At 39.1% G+C, this 21359-nt stretch overlaps 1 protein-coding gene across 4 annotated transcripts in view; it reads right to left on the bottom strand.

The window, feature by feature from the left end:
• LOC149264395 (S-adenosyl-L-methionine-dependent methyltransferases superfamily protein) overlaps nucleotides 1-21359 on the bottom strand; it is a 287352-nt gene that overhangs the window by 117436 nt on the left and 148557 nt on the right. The gene's annotated exons all lie outside the window — the stretch shown is intronic.

Genomic DNA, 21359 nt, shown 5'->3' with positions numbered 1-21359 from the left:
TATCCACTTTGAATGCATCCAAAATGAAATCTCATGCGACATCTAACTTTTATCAATAATTCTAAATTATTGTATAGTTCCTGAATGATGCTCACTGCCAAAGTAATTATTAAAGGACGGTAAGTCACTAAGGATATGATGTACTTTGATAGATTATAAAAGCCTTGTTAATTTTATTAACCCTTCCTAGGATGTCTCTTATAATATCCTAATGAGAAAAAAAATAGTTTGGGTCAAAGGACAGTTTTGTTACACACTCAGTGGTAAGAGAAACCACCAAAAACTATTTTGTTTGGTGCCAAAATTATATTCATCATACACATTATGAAATTAATGTTATTGGAAGTGTCTTCCACTATGCATTCACTGGAAATTTGTTTCAAATTATTATTTTTCTATGGTTGGAACTTGGAACTGGGAAGTTATTTTAGTAGCCTTTAGTGTGAGTCTCTAATGGCTAATTGCAAGTTATTTTATTAGTTGGGCATGAATATTACACCATTGTGCCTGAGATAATTTATTCAAATATATTTCAAGGGTGAATGTTGCCATATTTTGTTGATTCGACATTAAAGTTTATGTATAAGCGTTTCAAGACTTTTATTATATTTGACTCTTTCACTGCATGATCTAAATAAACTTTGGCACACTTACCAATGGTTTTGTTTGTTTATGAGAAATGACTTGTCACTCAATTACAATTGATATTGTGTAAAATCATCCATATCAATCTATACAATAATGTTTTAATTTATCACTTTAAAGTTTCTTTGTAGTAGCATTTTTGTGCTACCATTTGCAAGTAAAACAGTTAAGAGCACAGTGTTTGTAGTCTTATGTAAACAGATTACGAAGGAATCCAATTAATAGTTATTAACCTCATAATCCTAAAGTTTATTTAGTTAGGTAGTTTTCCTAAAACAATAAAGTTATTCTAGATATGTATTTTTCCCAGAATAATAAAGTTATTCTAGAAGGGTTGTATTCCCTAAAAGATAGATAGGCCTTGTTACACCCTTATCAAGAACACATGGCATGTTGAGTTGAGGCTGGAGAGGTTATATATATGCTATGTGTCTCACCTATTATGTAATGTTTTTCTCTAATCAATATATTATGTGTCCAAGGAAACTTCTACTGAACTTATAATGGTATCAGAGCCATGGTAAAGAAATTGTGATAATATCAAGGCTAGCGAAGTTAAGTTGATAAAATGAGAGCCATGCGAAAGCCAAGATAAGGAGAAAGCCATGATGATTTATTGAAGAAGAGAATCCAATGCTTAATCCTAGTTTCTTCATCAACAAAGGATTTTCATCAAGGAGGTACTTCATTGTTTCAAGAAAATTATTTGAAATTCTGAATTGAGATTTGTAATGAGATTATTTAGATCTACAATCTCTTAAAAATATTCAATTTCTTTTTAAGATTTTTTTTGTAGATCTGAACATAAATTTGATCTCAGATTTATTTTCTATTAAGAAATAATAAAAGGGGTTTTGTATTGTAACATTTTCCAAATGTTATAAATCTGGCACATATTTTTTTTAAGCCATAAAACCATTAAATGATGTTTAAACCGTCTCAAATGTAAAAACCCGAGAGAGAATGAAATTAAGGGTTCAATCTTTTCTTTTTGTGAGTTCTTGGCTAATGATATCCACCATGCCTTCCCAAGGTTTCTACAACAACTACGGCTTGAGCGAATGTGACCACAAAATGGATCTCGATTGACTTCAAACATGTGACCTCATCGAAGAATCAACTAAATCTTTCTCTGGCCAATGGCGACAGGGATATTTACACGGTTCCTCCCACAGTCCAGTAGCAGCTACAGCTTTTTCAGGAACGCCACAGTTGGTTAATGTAGTAATTGTTGAAGTTATAGAATTTTGTCTCCAAACTCTGGTAGCAGAGGCAAGCCACTAGCTTTGACGGCTTCGATTGGACCCTTTCGGAGGCCTCTTTTGCAATTTGCCATTGAAAAATTCTTCAAACCTTAAAGGCTTTGAAGATTTCTCACCTCCGCCACAAGTACTTTGGGACTTCACATATTTTCCAAGAATATTTTGTCTTCAATGATTTTGCCTTCTTTTCGCCTACATTTTCTGTCATGAAAGATGGCACAGGCCACTTACAAGCATCCTGCTCGTTGTCCCAAACAATTTGATGGCAAAATTATGCATTTCACTGTCACAGTCAACATTACAAGACTAGCTTAGGAAGCTTTTGCACGTGTTTTCTTAATCTGATCTTTCAAAACCATACAAACCCCGACCTAGACAAGCAAAGAAAAACCCACTCCGCAGTGCGAAATAGGCTGGCCTCATCTCTATGTCTGCAGAAAGATGAAAGGCCAACAGAGTGAGGGAGGGAGAAATGCAGTGTGCAATGACCTTATTCTTCTATATGAAACTACAACTATATGCAAATGACCTTATTCTTATTGCTAAATCTGCACTAGGTTTGAGAAAACACTTGAAAGCTCTGGAATTCTTTTGTCAAGATGTGGGAAAGCAAGTAAATACCAGCAAAACTAAAGTCATGATGTGTGGAATATTTTGTGATTTTTCTTGGAGCTTCTATTTGGCAAGTTTATGGACGGATATACTCGTTTTGTCATGTAAGTGCTCTTTTCATGTGAATTTCATAATGTTTCATGTCTAATGTATGGAATGCCATGTCATGATTTTACTTGTGCCCTAAAAATTAATGAGAATTTATGAAACACTTGTAATCATGACTCATTGCATATGTTATTCATCTTGGCAAGAAGAACAGATTTTCCTAGGGGTAGGTTGTGCACCTTTTACCTTGAAACACCATCAAATATTGCATATCAAAGTATAAAAGTTTGAAGTTGCTGTGAAGTTGCATCCACAGAAAGTGTAGCTGCTTCTTTAGGCCTCCTTGAAGAGCAAGGTTTCTAATTCTTGATCATTTTGACTCCAATCAGCCCAATAGCCATTCACTGGTCCTAGATCCTTGGTGATCACATTAACTTAATGAAATATCATTATTTCACCTCCTTTCTTCCTCTATTCTTCGGCCGCTAAGGACAAGGAGATTTTCCAGGGCTTGCTGCGAAATTTTAGCGAGGAATTTTAAGATTCCGTCCTGACAAGTTTATTTATTTATGTCTCCTCTAGGCATCCTCTAGTTTTGAACAAATTCCGATGGTGGAATTTCAATTAAATTGATGCCCTAGCTATCACACCAAGAGGGAACCCTTGAAGCTACTTTGACTTGGGGATTTCTTGAAGGTTTGCACTTTGTAGTTCATCATTCAAAACATTTTCTCTTAACCATAGGTAATCACATGAGCCTTTACCATGGTATATCTCTCAACACTTGGTCTCTTACAATATTTCTCTCAAGGGGTTTTTCATGGAAAGTCACCCTAGCTTCTCCCAAAGCTCACACTTAAATTGAAACTTTTCATTGAATGAGCCATCCTTGCCTCACTTTGAATCCTAGTATAAACACATCAATCACAAGTGAGGTAATTTGGAAGTTTTGATCTTAGGCATTCATCATTTTTTAATATTACTAAGCCCGAGGTCATCCCTCATAGGTCCTTCTTGGGAGCCTTTCATCCTTTCTTTAAGTATTTGAACCATTAATTGAGGCTCTCCTTTGAATGGGCATAGGAAATCACATTATGCCTTGCCATTGATCCTATCATTCAAGTGATTTCCTCCATATTGGGACTCCAATCGGTGAAAGTTCATAAAGAGCAAGGGACATCGACTGAGGTGACAATGGGTCCTTGTCCCATTGTTGCCATTTGGTCTAGTAGTTGTCCCTGTTACCGCTCAAATTAGTAGGGATCCTAGTGTTGAAATTTGTAACTAGGTTCGGTCTTCATAAATGCACTTGAGAAGTACTTATCAAAAGAATGAAGAAAATATTTTTATTATTATTATTGTGACTTATTAAAGCATGGGTTTCATGCTTGGGTCATTATGTTTTAGGTCAAAGTCCCCATTGAGGACTTCTAGGATTTATTCTGAGTCATTAGAGTCATTGTACATTAAAAGAAACCCTTCTTGGGCTTTCGAATCATGTAAAAAGAATTATTTTTTAGTCAAAATAGAATTTAGTTTCCTCCACACCAAGTCAGCCTCTAGAAGAGTAATTCAACCTCCCTTGAAAGCTATATATACAAGGCAGTTCGAATTCATTTGGAGCATCTCACTCTCTCACACAGTTCGATTTCTGAAGCTAGAAGTTGGAAAAGTATGAAGTTGGTAAAGGGCTAGAAAAGGAGTTGGAAAGAAGTGTGAGTTTCTGGAAGGAGATAGAAGACCTCAAGATCGAAATTTTGGGACAACTCTCACTCAGTTCTGAGGTGTATCAAGGGAGATCGAAGTTTTCCAAGTCTGGTCAAAGCTGCTGCTACTACTAGTATTGGGTTGAAGTTGTTGTTGCTGCTACTAAGTCAAAGTTGCTTTTGAAGGGTTATCATCTGCAAGGAGGATTGAGGGCTGACTTGGTGTGGAGGAAGTCTTTGTCTAAGTCTAGAGTCTTGGATTATCTCGAGAAACTATTGAAGTAAGAATTGCTGACTGCACTTTGCCCCGACTGTCCACCTACATATGTTGTCTTTGTGTCATTGTTTTGGTAATTGCTTGATGACCTAAAAGATAAAAGAAGAACATAAAGATAAAACAATCACAAGTAATTATCTATATATGAAAATATTTCTGCTTTTCTGATTTTCTAACACCTAGGAGGGGATCCTATAGAGCAACTACTAGGTCAAGTGGCAACAATGGAGCGAAGGCCCACTATCACCTCAACTAAGGCCATAGTATTAAAAACCGGACAGTCTGAACCGAAAACCAATTAAACCGGTCAGTTCACTAACTCAACCATTCGAAATGGCCAAAAAACCCAATCAGAGGAGTTGTTTCTCCTTTCTCAGAAAAACCAGGACTAACCGGTCTGTTTATGACAAAACTGGTCGATTTATGGGTAAACTAATCGTTTCTGTCATAAATCGGTCAGTTCATTGACACACAGGCCACGGACGCACCGGGGAGTTTTTTGGAAGCTTTTGAGGTGATTTGGAGGGAAAGAAAGGGTTGTTTGCCTCCAAAAACACCGCCTCCAAGCCATTAAAAAGTCTACCTTCTCATTTGCCTAACACACCTCATTTGGAGTTGTTGTGAGTTTCATTGGGAGCTTGGAGAGTGTTGATTTTTTATTGGAGTAGTCATCTTGGAGGCTTGAAGTTGGACTTGGAGCTATGTTGGAGATATTTTGGAGCTATTAGTAGAGTTGGCATCTTCAAGAGGAGGCTAAGGAAGCTATTTTGCATTTCTAGGTAAGGCTTTTCACTTGGAAAAATCCATATTTGACTGTTGTCCATGTATTTAATTTGTTTTATGTGTTCTATGCTACAACGTTATCAAATCTCTAGTTCTATGCTATCAAATTTTGTAGGCTAAATATGCCCATTTTTTCCCAAATTTATCTTAGGTTTTCCATTTTTCTTAGCTGCATTTTTTATTAATTGGCAGATTTCTTTGCAAATTTCAAATATTTCTAGCCACCATGCCTCCAAAAGGCAAGGACAGTGCAAGGGATCATTGTGATGTGATTGATGGAAAAATGATATGCAAATTTTGCAATAGATCTATTGGAGATGGGGGTATTCTCAGGTTGAAACAACACTTGGCTGGGATAAGAGACCAAGTAAAGCCATGTGATGCACCAAAGGAAGTGATAGTTCCTATTAGGGCAGAATACCTATCCAAGTTTGAGATTGAGGAGAATAAGGCTAGGGAGAAGGCTATCCAGGATGAAATTGCAAGGAAGAAAGTGTTGAAGAATCTAGGGCAATTAGAGTTAATGTGATTCTTCTAGCATGATAATTACTTGTGAGGTATTTTAATTTTTCTTCTTTGCACAATCTTCACTTGTTCTTATTAGAGTGTGTCTTCTTAGATTCATCAAATAGTTATCAAAAACAAAGAGACAAGAACACAAGTTGTTGGCTTTCTGCCAGGGCCAAAACCTCTCCCTCTTGGAGAGGAAAACCCACACAAATTTCTTCTTATAGAGATTCCAATTGACGAATACCAAGACCATGACCCTTGACCTACTATGCCACTCCAAGACCAAGACACCAATCCTCTTCTTTGTCACTGCTGAGATCATCATCATCGTTGCACCATAGTTGCTCCTTCACTTAGATCATTGTTGCACTCTTACTTGAGATCTTCACCATGTCAACAAGGTTTCTATACTGTGTGGGAGCTGCATCGAGATCATGATCTTGTCCTCATTATGACCGAGATCATGAATGCTACATTACTGAAATCATGACTGTGTTTAGTATGAGAATGCATCACTGTGGGATCACCGAGCTTCTTCTTATCACAACCATATGGAGACTGTAACTTGTTTAGAGAGCATGCTGAGTGTATCACTGAGATCCTCATTATCATAACTATGCCAAGAACGTGACTGTGATTCTCTTCCTGCACTGAGAACTTCATAGTCGAGAGTGCTACCACTGAGAAGATCACACTGTAATTACTTATTGTAATTATACCCGAAGTTTGCAGAGACTTGTGTTCCTGCACCTCATCCGAGACCCTATACCACTGTGCTTGACCGAGACTTCAGAGATGTATGCGAAGATATCTCTGCTCCTCATCCGAAGTTGCAAGATGTTTGAAATATCAGAGATGTCCGAGTTCTGTTGCTCTCTTCTGTGAAGTTCAGCGGGGTATATATAGTGGTTATGCCTCCATAAATAAGTCGACATAAGTGTGAACCGTTGTGTCTTTAATTAAGCCGACATGATTGTCCTTTTAATTCATTTGTAGGTCGACATGACTGAAATTTACATCGTTGATGTCTTCAGGAGGATTGTGCTTGTCTTGGAGGGTTGTTCTAGACTTGTATACATTACACATGACATTGACTCATATTTTTCTCATGCTCAAAAAGAGCTTCTTAATATTTTCTTTGACTCTTTGACTTTCCTATTGTGAAAATTCTATCATTGCAACAACTTATTTATTTTACCTACTTATTTCCCAATAAGTTATTTATGATAATCCTTTAGTAAACATTAAAATAAATTCTGTTGCAGATGTCACATCATAATACAGAAACAAACACATGCACAAGAATTAACACATCGACACAAATATTTTAGACAATCAGTCCTCGGAAAAACCCAATGTGGGAAAACCGATGCAACAAGGGAGGATTTTATTATTCAGCAATTCTTCAATACAATTGGGTGCCAAACTGGCTTACCCAACAGAGAGATAATTCTTCAACACTTCCCCCAGTCTCAGCGTCAGCCTAGCTGACCTCTGCATAGCTCCCAGACCCTCTGCGTCAACCCCTGCTTCTCTGCATCACCCATGCAAGCCCTCCAGTGACTGTGCAGTCTGCAGCCTCTGCGTCTGCCTCTCCAACCTCTGCGTTGTTCCTCTGGTGTTGTTCCCGACTCTCTGTTCTTTACTTGTTGCCCCTTGCTGCTCTCCAAACCACTAGTTCGAATTTCTCAGCTAACCTCGCTCCAAAAATCGAACTAACTGGTCTCCCTCAGTGCGTTCTCCAACTAACCCTCAAGCCTCTTCTTATACTTTTCCTGTTGGTCCTTCAACGGCCGAGATTAAATCTCTAATCAATGGCTAAGATTAGATTTGGCTTGATCCATGACTTTTGGAACCTTCTAACCCAATTTTATATTAATACCCATTAATATTTTATTTTTCCTAAGTTTAGACTTAGGAACTCCATTAAAAATATTAATTATTTTAATATCTCCCAAATTGGTTAAAATCTTCCCAAACCATTTTTGCGTCTTGGAGATCTCATGTGCTTTAGCCTCTCCACCAATTTTCATGGCTAGAGCACATCCAATGCTACCCCAAATCAACACCTATAGCACTTCAACATGTGCTGGACATATGTAATGAGCAAGAAACTCATTTTATAATTTACAAAAATAATATTTCTTTTCTTTTACAAGTACAAAGATCAAAATTACATTTATGAAGACCGAACCTAGTTACACTTTCTTCAACAGAAAGAAATTTTACAAGCCATGAAAGAGAGTGGTTATGATGATTTTGAGAGATTCAAGACTCCTCTTCTATCCCTTCCACCGATGACCCCTTTCACTCCTGCTCTTGGGTCTTATCATCAAGGCCAACAATCTAAAGGAACAAAGTGAATGAACATCTAGAGTTATTTATCATCCTCTGCCACCACTACCTTTGCTAATCCCACTTCCTCCCAATCAAGTCTAACTCAACCTCAACCCACTTTGGATGACCATTGGAAAAAGCAATGCAAAGAATCTTCTTTTCAATACATTGTTAGATGGTGGTATGATGTAGATATCCCATTTAATGTTGCCCGTTCACCTTATTACCAAGCTGTGCGGGACTCTGTTATAGCTGCAAGAAAGGGCTTCAATGGCCCTACTGTGCATGACTTGAGGGGAGCTCTTTTGCAAAGAGAGATTTCTTCCATTGATTAGAATTTCACTGAGTATAAAGAGTCATGGCTCAAAATAGGTTGTTCCATCATGTCAGATGGATGGACCGTTGGAAAGAACCGCACTATCATTAATTTCCTTGTTTCTTGCCCTCAAGGAACCATGTTTTTGAGATCAATTGATGCATCTGATAAAGTGGAGGATACAACCCTTCTATTTGAGCTTTTGGATGACATTATTCAACAAGTGGGAGAGCAGAACGTTGTGCAGGTCATCACAAATAATGCCTCAAACTAAGTTCTTGTTGGAAAGATGCTAAAGTCCAAATATAAGACCATATTTTGGACTCACGTGTTGCACATCACATAGACCTCATCCTTGAGGGCATAGGCAAAGTGGAGCGGGTAAAAAACACTGTAGAGCATGCCAAGTGCATTACAAAATATATCTACAACCACTCATGGGTATTGGGCCTAATGAGGAAAAATATTGGGGGCAAAGAGCTTGTTAGACCTGCAATTACAAGATTTGCAGCTCACTTCCTCACATTGCAATGCCTCAATTCTCAACAAAAAACTTGCAGAAAATGTTTTATCTGATGATTGGACTTCATCTTGGTGGGCTTGTAGACAAGATGGCAAACACACCAAAAAGAAAGTTTTTGACAAATGATTTTTGGAAAAGGTCTGCAGAGCTTGTGAAAATTACCAAGCCCCTTGTTAAGGTGCTATGGATGGTGGATGGGGAAAAATTGGCCATGGGCTACATTTATGAGGCTATGGATCAGGAAAATGAGCAAATACGGGCAACTTACAAGGATAAGTTAGCTAGATATGGGTGTCTTTGGGAGATCATTGATAATAAATGGAACCAATGTTGCTTGGGAGCGGGAGCGGGAGCGGGGAGCGGGAGCGACCATTTTTAGAAGCTCCCGGTTTGTGAGCGAATCCGGGAGCGATTTTTTAAAAATATACATATATATTTTATATTTTTTAATTTTTGATACATATATGTCAACAAAAACATGTAGAATGATGAATTAGACAATAAAAAACATAATAAAGCATAGATTGATCATTGAACCATATCACATCAATCATCTAGAAATTATAATCGTCATCAACCATGTCCACAAGTTAGTAAAATACATATTACAACTGCAACATATTGAGTCTCATGAATCATGATTCATCAAATTCAATCTTAAAGTTTCAACTTCAAGCTTTCAAAATTGAAAATTCAATAACATTTATCATCATTGATCACCAAAGTTGTACTTGTAAGCTAAGTTTAACCATTACAAGAAGTAATATCTAAGATTCTAAGATATTTCTAAATCCTAACTTCTAACTGTTAACATGATATGAAATGTTATAAATTTATAAAATGAAACATGAATAATGAAATGAAATGAAACAACTTTAGTCTTTCACGAAGCATCATATTCATAATTCACATCATTACCAATGAGTTATAATTGCCAAGGCCCAACTTCAAACTTCAAATTTTCATTGTCAGAGTGATATATTGTTTACAAAAAATATCATTATGATATGAAAGAGTCAAGAGTCAAGAGTCAAGGACTCAAAACTCAATAGTTATGAAAACTAAAGTCTAATAGAAACTAAAAAAGACAAGTAAATTGTAAATCAGAATCTACATGTGGCCCTTGCCACGAGAGTCTCCAGGAGTATAAGCAGGTCGTGGTGGTCTTCTAGGAATCTCCCGCACAGACCGACGACCAGAACTAGAACCTCCACGTGAGGGTGTAGATGGAGGTGGCGACAGCAAAGGAACAAGACCCGAACCTCGAGCACTGCTACTGGATGGTGGATGTGGAGGTGGAGGTGGCATCGCTGCTACAGCTGCTTCATCTTCATCCCTTACAAGTTCCTCTTCCAATTCTTCAATATGTACAATGCCATCCTCCAAATTGTCATCCTCTGGGTGATTGTCCCAAATTTTATATGTGGGATCCTCATAAGCCCGATCACAGTAATGACTCAACAACCTCAAGTTGTAGTGCACATAAACCAAGCTTTCTACTCGGTTTTCATTGAGTCTATTTCTTTTCACATTATGTATGTAGCTGTAGGTGCTCCAACACCTCTCTACAGAAGAAGTATTTACAACCTGTGAAAGAACTTTTTTTGCCAATTTTGGCAAAAGTCCATGCCCGCCATATGTTTCCCACCATGTGAGAGTATCAAATCTATCTCTGTCGTCCATTGCATGGAAGTTACCATACAAACCAGTGCCACTGAAGTATCTGCCTATCTCAAAGCACACAGCGGCACATTCCTCCCTGTCAGGTACCAACTTTTCTAATGCTTCCAAATATCCTTTAGTTACCTCTGGATCTAAATGGGGTTTGGTCCTAACCCCACCCCCTGCTGCAGGTTGGCCCAACCAAGATGTAGAGTAGTATTTTGGCGTAAGGATATACGCCAAGCAATGTAGTGGAAGATTAAGCCTATTCCACTGTTCACACACACAATCATGAATCAGTTTGTACAAGTTGGGATCTCTATTATGAACAATGTCTTTTATTTCTCCCAACATGGTATCCATTTGCTCATACACCTCACCAATCACTGATTTGTCCGTATCTGCAAACCGAATCATGTGATAAATTGGCTTGGTGAAATCCAATACCTGCGTCACACTTGTCCAAAACTGCCCATCAAGAGCGGCCTCCTCCACCATTTTAAAACCTGCCATGTCAGCTACATTTGTAGCCCTTTCCTTTAATGCCTGCCAATGTGGACTTGATACCATGCTAGCTAATGCCTCTCTTACCTTCAAAAGGCGCCTGAAGGTGAGGTAATAGCTACCAAATCTGGTCTTCGCAATCTTCAACAACTCCAATCTCGAGTGACTGCGGAAAAGGCCATGGGTATTGCTATGATTTGTAATAAATTTTATCATTTGTTTGCCTTTCTTGTACAAATCACCAATCCATTGGTATTGTTCATTTTTGTTTTTGACAATATCATGCAACAGAAGGTTCAATGTGTGAACCAAACATCCAGACCAAAATATGTTGGGGTATTTATCCTCAATAATTGCTCCTGCTGCCTTACAATTAGGAGCATTATCAGTGATGACTTGGATGACATTGTATGGGCCAATACGCTCAATTGTTTCAAGTAATGCTTCTGCAATGTTGATGGCGGTCTTGAACTTGTCTGAGTAATCATGTGCAGCTAGAAAGATGGGACCACTAACAGACACAGCAAGAACACTTATCAATGGCTTGCCTTTTACATTTGTCCATCCATCAGATACAATGGACACCCCATGGTCAGTCCAAGAACTTGTCATTCTATTCAAAGAATGATATTTTTGCTTTTTCATGATCAAGGCCAATGGTTCTTGCCTTGTCATACCCAGGGCTCTTGTATCCTTTAGGGGCATCATTTATGGCAGAAACCATTTCGTGCCAATAAGGTGAGCGAAGAACATTGAATGGTATCCCACATGCATAGAGAAACCTGTAAACCTTTGAATCCACATCATTCCTACACCTCTCATCAAGGAAATCTGATATGGTTCTACGCCTTAAAGATGATGACTCTGTGCCTCCATATCCACTGACTTGGGAGGATGCTGAAGGAGTTCTTTGTGATTGTGAGCTTGGTTCAAAGAAACCCCTTGATTTTTTTGATCTGTATTGGGCTTCCTCCTCTTCCCTTATTTATTTGGCTCTATCCGCTGCTGACACCGCTGTACAAGTTTTGATTCCTATTTGTTTGTCTCCATCCCATGGCCTTTTCCCGCAGAGGTGTCTTCTAGCACGGGTGTATGGAATTTAGTGGTTCCACCCCCTCTCCCTGTTTCAGCCCTGTTAACATATTTCCACAACGGAGTTTGGTCTTGTTTAGTTTTTTGAGGGTCATGTTCACCCTCCTCCAACTCCTCCTCACCGGGGTTTTCACCAATTTGACTTTCTCCAGCTTCTTCATCCCCCTCTTCAGTTTGGCCCCTCCGTTTCCTACTCTCCAGCACCATAATAACCATAAAAGGGACCAGGAAGAGGAAAATGCCCAGAAATATAGCCAGGTCCATGGTGTTTGATGTTTGTAGGGTTTTGATTCAAGAATCTGCAAATTAATTTAATTTATTGGGATTAATTAATTTAATTTATTAATTTAATTTAAATTCATGATTTTTAAACTCAATAAACTAAATTAAACTAACTAAATTACTACCTAACTAACTAAACTAACTAAATTACTAAGTTACTTACCTCTGCAGGCTTGCTCCTCGCTCCTCAGCACTTGCTCCTCGCTCCTTTTCTCTTGCTCTTGCTCCAAACTCTTGCTCAATGAAGTAACAATGAAATTTTTTTAGGCCCATTGGCCTTTTAAAACCAAAAAAAAATTAAAATGCGATTTTTTTGGCGTCCGCAGAAATTTTTTCTGCCGGATTGTTCCCGACGCCTGTCGAAACGCTCCCAGAGCGATTTTTAACGCCCGGGAGTGACGGAGCGATCGCTCCCTGAAACGCTCCCGAATAGGGCAGGGAGCGCAAATTTTTTTTAGGGAGCGATTTTGGGAGCGCGCTCCGGAGCCGCTCCAGCCTGGAGCGCGATTCGGGAGCGGGTTTTGGGGGGGGGGGGGGCGCTCCCCCGCAACTATGGATGGAACAATCAACTCCATCGTCCTATACATGCCGCTGGGTATTTTTTGAACCCAAAGTATCATTATAAAGCTCAGCTAGGAGATATACAGGTTGGGGAGGTCAAAGATGGATTGTATGATTGCTTGGAGCGCATGGTCCTTGTTACCCACCACCTGTGGGAAATGTATGTTAGTTTTTGTAGCATCGGATGTGTTCTAGCCAAGAAATTTGGTGAAGAAGCTACAATACATGAGATCTCCAAAACCCAGAAATCGTTTCTAGAAATTCTGCCTAGAAGTGTCTCAATTAGATTATCAACCATTTTTTTTTAATATTTCCTAAGTCTAAACTTAGGGAATATGGTTAATTAATCAGTAATAATTGAGATAGGGCGAGAATAGTCTAGAAACTCACATGGATTGAACCAAAGATGATCCTAGCCATCGATTATGTTTTAATCTTGGTCATTGGTGCTCCAACAATGGATTATAAGAGGAGGTCGATGTGGTGATGGAGGGTACACTTGAGCAGTTCGATTTCTTCGCAAATCAGTTTCTAGAGTAGCAACAGTAAGCTGCTGGAGAGAGACAAAGATCAAAGTAGTGAGTGAGGAGCAGAGACAGTGATCCGAAGGAAGTTTTCTAGATCCGAAGAGGCAGCAAAAAGAGGGCCAAGTTATCCCAATGAGGCAGCGGAGAGCTCTGCGCAGTAGCTTCAATTAGGGCAGTTTGATTTGCTGGAGAGAAAATCATTCTCAGATCTAGAGGTCGGGCAGAGGATCCAGAGGGTCGAAGAGACGAATTTCTCAACAGCAGAAGGCAAAATGACTTCATCAGAAACTAGTCAAAGACTAGACGTCATAGTGACTATGCAGTCCAATGCAGAGGGTGACACAGAAGCTTTAGGAGGCCAAGGTTTTTGTAGGCAAGTTGTGTCGGGATTACTTATAGAGGAAGGGTAAATTCCCTTCAATAATTTTGGCCAGATTTTCTTGTTGTGGATTGTCAGTTTCAGGCATCCAGATTGTACTGAGATTTTCACTACCACATGATAATAAAAACCATCACTATTGCGCCAGTTTTCCCAAGTTGGGTTTTTCTAGGGACATTTGTCCAAAAATAATTGTCTCATATTTTATGTGTGTGTGCTAGCATTTCTCAGTTTCCAGCACATTATTTTTCCGCAAACTTTTATTTGTGAAGGTTGCAATGTGTTTATTCTAATATTGTCGTAGCAGATAAATTGTTAAATTAACAATTAGGAGAAATAATACTAGTTGTTGCAATAGGATTCCATATTGGAATTTTCAATAAGAGTAGCAGGCCGAAATTCCTAGGGGCAGTGTAGTCTTTTGCCATGAGGCTGAGTTGCATGAGGAAACTCGATTTTTCAGAGCAGAAAAATTCGATTTTCCAGAGGCAGAGGGAGCAACTCAAATTTTTCGTTGGGCAGATCTCTAGCTAGACGCAGAGGGTTTTGTAGCAGTTTGTTGGAGCAGAGCCAGCGACGGGTGGAAGAGAGAGAAGCACACAGTTGAGGGAAATTTTTCCTCAGGGAACTTCTAGTCTCAGAAGTTTGATTTTCCTTGTAGATTGACAGTAGTTGTGAGCAAATATTCCCACTCCAGAAGGGAGTGCGAATAACAGAGCAACAGCCAAGCAGAAGGAAAGAGGGAGTTTTCAACACTTCATTGAGATGGCCACTGTAGGGCTTCGTGATCAGAATAAGTTGGATGGAGCTTCCAACTATGTCATCTGGAAGGCATAGTTTTCAAAACCGTTTTAAAAAACCGGTTACCGATCTAACCGACCGGTTAGCAAGGCCGCCGGTCTAGACCGGCCAAAAAACCCGGTTGGAAGGCCCCCTTCGCCCAGTTTTTGCCCTAACCGGTGGAAAACCGGCCGGTTCCGTCCTAAACCGGCCGGTTTTAGGCATGCTCTTCAGACTCAATAATATGCCTTCATCTAGTTGTAGAACTTATCTGGATGTCCCAAACAGTAAGTCTACTTCCTTAAAAAGGGATGTTCAGAAGATAAAGAACTTGATCTTTATCAAAGAGGAAACGGTTGCAACTTGATCCCTTTGCAAGCCAGAGCACAGGTTGTGTCCTTAAATTTGGCGAACCAGAATGCAGTCTGAAGTTATCATGACAACTGGAGAAGATCTTGAGAATCCTAAAACCACTCATTAACACTTTCCAAGTCTTAAACAGGTAAGAGAAAAAGGGATGCAGACACCAGGCAGATCTTACACTTTGTTGTGCCAAATTCCATGCAAAAGCAACCAATTATGCTTGTTTCCTTCAAACTTATCTGCAAAATAAGAGAGGCTTATAATTCTTCAGCTGCACCATCCAAGATAGTTGTGTGATAACACAGATTTTACCTTCATTTCAAAGTTGAGACATAATCCCCAATTTGAGATAAACTATCTTAAATTTGTGGACATCTTCCCTCTGTCATGTGAAACTTTTATAGACTTTCTGGCATCATCTAATTGACTGCCTTCAATGGCGATATTTCCCATTGCTACTTCAGCATTCTTCACAACCTCTATTGCACTTTTGTCACTTGTCTTCTTTTCCAGGAGAGCCTCATTACAATTCTCAGTTTGCCCAGAGGGCACTGATGGTTCAAGTAGCCGAGGTACAACATTAAACCACGGGTAAAGAGTCCAAACGAAACAGTTTACTAATCATATAAAATACCACTGGTGACTGGTTAGAAGGCTGTCAAGGTTTACAAGATGTACATGCAGTTCTACAGTTCTATGATGAACTTGAAACTTGAGAAATCAAAGGTCCTCCCTTGAAAAGGTCAAATCTTTTGCAGCAGGCCAAAGACATAAAGGACATGTTGGATTGAAGATTGATGCCATATGCATTTACTACTATGAACACTTAGGTTCTGAAATCTAATGCTAAGGCCTGAATAATGAAGATCATTATTTGCACAAAATGTTGCTACAGTGATTTGGAAGCAGTGATGGACTTCATCACATGAGCAAAGGCTCTAGGGTTTTGACATTTGGGTGTGAAAAAGGAACTTGTGAAATTGGAAGGACTGTAGGCCAATGGCCTCATAGCTTGCACCATTGTTTTTGGACTTTATAGGCCATTTAGAGCCTCATTTCTTATGTATTTTGCTATTTTGTCGATGATATGTATTGCACTCGGTGCCATTTTGATATATTCACCTTTACATGGTATATAAATGAGCAAACTTTGCATATTTTGTCTCTATTGGCTTGGAATCATGGTTTTACATCTTAAAAATAGTTTTGTTTCATTAAAAATTAATTATTTAATGTTTTTTTAAAACCGGTTCGTTTAGACCAAACCAGTCCCGGTTAGACCGGTTCCGGTCGGTAAACCGGTTCATTAGGTGGACCGGTCCGGTCACCGGTTCCGGTTTTAAAAACTATGCTGGAAGGCTAGAATGTCCTTCCTTCTAGATGAATATGGCCTGAAAGCCTACATTGATAATGTAGTGGCAGTTCCCCAGGATGCAGATCAACAGAAAGAGTGCAAGAAAGAGATGGTGCAAGCGAAGCGGTTGATCCTGGATGGAGTCTAGGATCATATAGTCTCACATATAGTTGGAAAAAGATACTACCAAACAAAATATCTATAAGTTGGATAGGTCATCGAAATTCCTTGCATAAGGAGGATAGGCATAGTACTCAAAGAAGGTGAAGTCATTGAACATATCAATGGAAAGATCTCCTCTGAATACATGTAAAGGGATTCTTATGAAAGGTCCCCTCATATAGCAGTATTGGAGACATCTAAGAGATATATATGATAAGCATGTAGAACTATTCTCTGAAGATGTGTTAAGGAAGGACACATCACTTAGATCTAATCTACACAAATTGAAGGTATCAAACGATAAAGAGTTATCTTCATAAGATCTAAATTGCAAGATCCGGGATGAGATAATCTTCATTGTTCTAAATACAGTAACTGATGAGCAAGGTAACAAATGTCTATGAGGATAAGAAGGCTATCCCATTCAACAAAGTGTGGTCTCTATGCAAGATAGGAGAAGACAGGTTGAGGGCAAAAAGACTTCAGACATTTGTCAAAAGGAAAGAAGAACATAGCTAAGATTCAGTGCTATAATCACTACAGGAAAGATTGTCCTAAGTTCAAGGGAAATAACAAGGAGAATAGAGAAGAATTCCATTTCACCGAAGAAGTGGAGGAAGTTGAAAGAAGGAAGTCCAAGGAAGAGGAAAAGCATTAGAAGTAAGGGCTCATGACATCACCATAGGTGTTAGGATATTCCGACACATAGGATATAGTTAAGTTCAACTTGGTCTAGTATAGAGTTAGGTTAGAGTTAGGTAAAGTGTGTTTCTTTACCGTTGTACATTTTGTAACTTACAATCCGACGGTCACGATATGTAGTGATCCGACGGTTCACTCTCACCTCGGTATTACCGACACAAGATCCGTGGCTTGACACCCGATTGGTCCATGAGTTCTATTTAAAGCGCATGGAGGGTCATTGTTCGGGTAATCCGTGCATGAGAGAAGCTTATGTAAATTTTCATTCTTTGATTAATAAATTGCCTGTAGTACCCACGTTGGGACAGGCCGTGGACTGTTTCCCTCCTTGCACTCTGAGGGTTTTAACCACGTCAAAAATACTGGTGTATTGATTTGAGATCTGGTTGTGAGCGGTGTCCTTTTGGTATTCTTTCTGTGGAACTTACCCTGTAAATTCCTACATGGTATCAGAGCTATTTGAGGGCCGCGTCCGTTGGTGATCCAAATCTGAAGCCGGTAGAACTGCATGCGGCTGTCGTTTCCTAGATCTGTTGTTTCTGACTGCTTTCGGGCCGAGAGGACTGCTCTGTTGCGTTCGGAGCATCTGTTCCAGTGAGGAACCCCTTTCGTTTCACGCGAAAAGGTTTCCGGTAGCCCTAGCTGCGTCATTTTTCAGATCGGGAGGTATACAGTGTTTTTTTGCAGTTTACTGTTATTTTCTCTCTGCTTATTTCGGTCTCAGTTTATTTAGCCTTTTTTTAACCGGATCTATACCTTTCATTTCTGCGTATGCTCTTTGCCCTGCGACTCTGTGCGATCTGGGCAAATCAGAAACAGAAAGGAAGGATTTTTCTCATGCGTATGCTCTTTTCCCTGCACCTTAGTGTGATCTCGGAAAATCAGAAACATTGAGAAAAATATTTAGTTTTTCGGCTAAAGCTAACTTTGAGATTTTTTTTTAAAATTTCTAGTTTTTTTGGCTAAAGCTAACTTCGAGCCGTAAGGTTCGTTTTTCTTTGCATATTCGTGTTGGGTTTTGTGTTTTGTGTTTTGTAGGGAAAAAGAGCTTTCTCAAGGCAAGCACGCAAACCAAGGCCCCCCCCCCCCCCTCTCTCTCTCTCTCTCTCTCTCTCTTTTTTTTGTATAGATCAATTGGTTCAAAGCTATTTTAAGAGAGTAGAGGTCTTGGGTTCAAGTCTCCATTTTGTGGGGGCGGATTTTTTCATTCCCGCACATTCGCGCACTTTGCCGGCAACGTCAACATTTTTTTTCAAAAAGCCATAACTTCTTCATCCGGAAGCCTTTTTCAGAGCCGTTTTTTTTAAAACCGCCTATTTTTTCGAGATCTATCCATTGGAACACTTACTTTCAGCATCTTCAGCTTCAGTTTTTTTTAAAATGGAAAGTCCATGCCAAGTCATTCTTGACAGCACTAACTACTTCCAATGGGTAGCCTACATGGGAGATTTACTTAGAAGTAAAGGTCTCTACAGAATAGCCACAGACCAAGAGAAGAAACCAAAAGATGAAGACAAGGCGGCAAAATGGGAAAATAGACAAGATCAAGCACATGGTTTGATAGGGATGTCTGTTTCTCCTGATCTTAGATTCCACATTGCAGAACTTGAGACTCCTCATGAAGCATTAGAAAAACTTGCTAAAGTTTTTGGAATTAAAAATGAAATTAGAGCCCATCAACTTGAAAATGAGCTGCTTACTTTGGATCCTAATAATTTTTCTTGCATTGAAGATTTCTTGTCCAAATTCAAGACCCTTAGATATCTCTTGGAAGGTGTTAAAGTTAAGAAAGAAGATGGTAACCTCATTTATTCCATCCTTACTAAGTTGGGACCAGCCTACTCTGTATTTGTTTCCACTTTCCATTCTACAAGGGAAGCTTTCATTTGTCAAGGACAAGAATACAAGGCCCCTTCCTTTGACTCCTTTTGTGATTCCTTAATAAGAGAACAAGAAAAACTCTTACACCTTGGTCTTCTTAATCTTGGAAACTCTTCCACGAAAGCGTTAGCCGCCCAGCAGCAACCAAATTCAAAGAATCCTAAGAAGTCATATCCTCAAAAGAATGGTCCTAAACCATCTCAGCCTCAAAATGAAAGATCATTTCAGCAAAATGATAAGACCAATAAAAACAAATGGAAGAAGTCTGATAGACATTGTAACTTTTGTAATCGAGATGGCCACTTAGAATCTAAATGCTTTAAGAAGATGGAAGCCTTGGAAGCCGCAATGAAGAAACATAACATCCATGTGGAGCCTACTTCAACTTCAACTTCCGGAATGGCACTTTCTGCATGTCATTATCAATCATCTCAGTCTGGTTATGCATTAAATGTATCTTCTTCTTCTTCTCATTCTCATGAGTGGCTCATTGATTCTGGAGCCTCTTGTCACATGGCCAAAAATCAAGCCATGTTTTCTTCTTTAAATGATTGTAACACCAAAAATATATATATTGGTGATGATAGATCTCTTAATGTTGTAGGGACTGGAACTGTTCATCTAGACAATGGTCAGTTTAATGATGTATTATGTGTTCCAACCTTATCCTGCAACCTTCTATCTGTCTATCAGATAACTCATTCAGGTGAAGGTAAAATTGTTGAATTTTCACCTCATGATGTTGTAATCAAGGATCTAAAAGATCCTAAACAGATTCTAGCTACTGGTCTTGCTGATGATTCCAAAAGGTTGTATAAGTTTCACAACTTTGGGTCATCCAATCTTCCCTCAGTATTTGTTGCTCATAATGATGAAGTGAGCAAACTTTGGCATGAGCGATTTGGTCACTTAAACTATCGCTCCCTTCAGCATCTATGTAAAGAAAATATGGTGACAGGTCTTCCTATGATATCTTGCAGAGATGGTGTTTGTTCCGGATGTGTACTCGGAAAACATCATCGGGACAGTTTTGACAAACGTGCCTCTTGGCACGCCTCAGCCCCTTTACAGCTTGTGCACAGTGATTTATGTGGTCCTCTTCCTGTTGCTTCATTCTCTGGCTGCAAGTACTTCGTAACTTTCATTGATGATTTCTCCAGACGCACTTGGGTATACTTCTTAAAACTCAAGAGTGAAGTATTTAACACTTTTTTGGCCTTCAAAGCCTTTGTTGAAAAACAATCTGGACATCAAATTCTTAAGCTAAGAACTGATAATGGTGGAGAATATGTTAAAAACACATTCATCAACTTTTGCACCGAAAATGGAATTCAAATGCAACATACTGTTCCATACACTCCACAACAAAATGGTGTAGCTGAAAGGAAAAATCGCACCTTAAAGGAAATGGCTAATTGTATGCTGCAATCTAAAGGACTCAGTCTTAGTTTTTGGGCCGAAGCAATTAATTGTGCAAATTATATAATCAATCGCACTCCTACTAAGGTTCTAGAGAATATCACTCCAGAAGAAGCTTGGAGTTCCATTAAACCAGATGTAAGTCACTTTCGTGTGTTTGGAAGTGAAGCATGGGCCCATATTCCAGATGAAAAGCATAAAGCTTTAGAACCTAAGAGTGAGAAATGTACTTTTGTTGGATATTCTGAAGATGTAAAAGGTTATAGACTTATTCCATTTAAGTCCAAAAATGTTATCATTAGAAGAGATGTAAAATTTGATGAAAATAAATCGGCCTGCGAGCCTAGTCCGGCGGATGTGCCACCTCTTCCTATCTCTTCTACTTTTGAAAACATTTCTTCTTCAGATGATGAAAGCGAGGATGATAATCCTCCCCCACCTTCTCAGGATCCTCAACTTCCAAGATGGGTCCGTGCTACTCGGGATGCAGCAGGTGATCTTGCCGGTGATCCTACAGATCAGCGACGTACACGTTCTCAGTTTGAAAGAGCCTCTTCTTTACTGGCTCAAGCTCCAGTAAATCATGATCCTGACACTTTTGCAGAAGCTTCAGGCCATCCACATTGGGAAGCAGCTATGAATGAAGAATATCATTCATTGATGACAAATGAT

This window comes from Pinus tabuliformis, chromosome 6 (genome assembly GCF_031772625.1).
Source record: "Pinus tabuliformis cultivar Carrire ecotype Pingquan chromosome 6, CPIR1, whole genome shotgun sequence".
NCBI lineage: Eukaryota > Viridiplantae > Streptophyta > Pinopsida > Pinales > Pinaceae > Pinus > Pinus tabuliformis.
The sequence above is the reverse complement of the archived record's forward strand: the minus strand, read 5'-3'. Positions and strand labels throughout refer to the sequence as shown.